This window comes from Galeopterus variegatus, unplaced genomic scaffold (assembly GCF_000696425.1).
Source record: "Galeopterus variegatus unplaced genomic scaffold, G_variegatus-3.0.2 Scaffold987, whole genome shotgun sequence".
Taxonomy (NCBI): domain Eukaryota; kingdom Metazoa; phylum Chordata; class Mammalia; order Dermoptera; family Cynocephalidae; genus Galeopterus; species Galeopterus variegatus.
Genome location: NW_007727098.1, coordinates 246,404 through 248,697, shown reverse-complemented (window position 1 = coordinate 248,697; position 2,294 = coordinate 246,404). Strand labels below are relative to the sequence as shown.

General features: G+C 52.1%; 1 protein-coding gene across 3 annotated transcripts in view; it reads right to left on the bottom strand.

Moving 5' to 3' along the window:
• PRKAG2 (protein kinase, AMP-activated, gamma 2 non-catalytic subunit) overlaps window positions 1-2,294 on the bottom strand; it is a 290,841-nt gene that overhangs the window by 141,460 nt on the left and 147,087 nt on the right. The gene's annotated exons all lie outside the window — the stretch shown is intronic.

The following is a 2,294-nucleotide window of genomic DNA, read 5'->3' as shown; positions in this document are numbered from 1 at the left end:
TGGGCACAGAGCACTAACGGTGCTAGACACAGAGCACTAACGGTGCTAAGCACAAGGCACTAACGGTGCTGGGCACAGAGCACTAACAGTGCTAGACACAGAGCACTAACAGTGCTAGACACAGTACTAACCGTGCTTGGCATAGTAGTAATCATAATAGGCATAATAGCAATAGTGATGGGAGTAGAAGCCGTAGTAATAGAAGTCGTAGTGACAAACGTAGGAGTGATTACTGAGCACTCTGCTCAGTGTATCCCTTCAGAAGATTCAGTGAGTTAATATAAATCCATTACTCTGTTTAATCCTCATACGCTTACGAAGTAGACAATATTATCTCCATTTTATAGATGATAAAATTGAGGCACAAGAAGGGTAAGTGACCTGCAGATATTTAATAAGTGTTTGTTGAATGATTGAGCAAGTGAACAAGTAACCTGGCACTAGACGTGTTTAAACAGAATCCGAGGATGACTTGCGATGGTCACTGTGCAGAAATTAAAACGTCACACACAAGTCTCGTGAGACCCGCTAGTCTGTGGACTCAAGTGCAAGAACTCCAGGGTTGTATTGTATAATCTAGAAATCCTCAGACCCAGGCCTTTCCTAGCCATAGCCTGGTGGTGACCCTGTGGACGTGGGGACACAGGCCAAGGGCTGGTGGCATGCCACTGACTGGCTTTGGCGCCGTCACCCCAGAAATGCCCTTCTCTGGTGTTCCCAGAGCTGGCAGCAGCTTCAAGAATTCCTGGTGCTGCCCCTCGGGGTCATGTCCACTTCCCGGGAAGCTGGGCTGCCTCTCAGGTGACAAGCAGCTGTGACTGCACGTTGGTGCCGCCTGGGGCTCGGGGCCTTCCTCCCAGCGTGCCTGTCACGTGTGGAACTTGACCGGGCAGCTCGCATGGCCCCACCTGCCCTGCTGGCAGCCCTGCTGCTGCCTGATGCCCTGCGAGCTCCAAGTGAATGAACAACGGCCGGGCCGGGCTCACCATCCCAAGAAGGGTGCTCTGCTAGGGCAGCAAGAGGTGCGGGGACCAGAAGCCTGCACATCTGTGTGGCCCTGTGGATTGAGGGAGGCGGCCGTGATGGCCTCTCTCTCCTGCACTCCCTGGAAGTGACCATATCTTCGGTCCCCACATGGCTGCAGATGGATAGCACAGGGACAGCCCAGTAATGTCCCTTTTTCTGTCTACCTGGGAAAGAGAAAGTCTCCTTCCCCCATGGAGGTCATAAAACAAAACTGCTCTGTTGGCCCTGATGACTGACGCCCACCTAGGACCAACCACAGGGCTGGGGGATGGGACGTGCCCGCTGGCCTGGCTGAGGACACAGGCTCCTGGGGCTGCAAATTTCAGGAGGGGACCCAGGCAAAATCAGGCTTCCATTACCAAAAAAGGAAGGAGATGCTGAGTAACAAAGACTAGTGTGAACCACACATGCTCAGTTCTCCGGCCACGGTCTGCTCAGGAGGACATAACGATCTTCTCCTCCATCCATTTTATCTTTCCCTGGGGAAGTTCTGAGGCTTTGGGGAAACCTACACGAGCTCGATGCTTCAGAGAACGCTCTGGTCTTGCAAATTCATCCCACTGGCATTTACATTTCCCATCACTCATTTGGGTATAGGGTATTTTCGGCAGATTCTCAGCATCCAAAGCAAACTGCATTCATGAGCGTCCCTGCGTGCTCGGGAAAGTGACCGCCACAGAGAGGAGGGGCATGCGCTGGTCTGGGGTGTTCTCTCTGTTGCCTACAGTGGCCCTTTCTCTGCAGCTGGAGCAGTTCCTGTTTCTCCTTTATGTCACTGTCAGTCAGTCGAGGCAGGTAATAGCAAATGGTGAACACCGGGAAGGAAGACCTGGGGGCAAAAGCCCAGCAGGCAGGCAGTCCGGGCAGCAGCAATTCTGAGCCTGACATCTTAGAAATTGGATCTGCTAGTTTGCAAATGAAAATCTCTTAAACTGTCTTCTGGGAATGGTAGAAATTTCAGACTTTGTTATCTTTTGCTCTGACCTCTCCCCTGCCCCCTGCCCATCTCTTGCCAAACAAATGGATAGCGACTTTCGTTAGGTAATACTGCTTTGTCACTCTATCCCTCTTTGTGACCCTGGACACTCATTAAAGAAGGAGGCTGGGCAGGGGCTGGTGTGTGGACTCCCAACAGAGCAAGGCCACCTCATCCAGATGGGGATTAAATCCCCATGTCCCGGCTCACCAGTTCCAGGCTCAAAATTGTTCTAGTGCTCGACACACACACACACACACACACACACACACACACACACACACACACACAC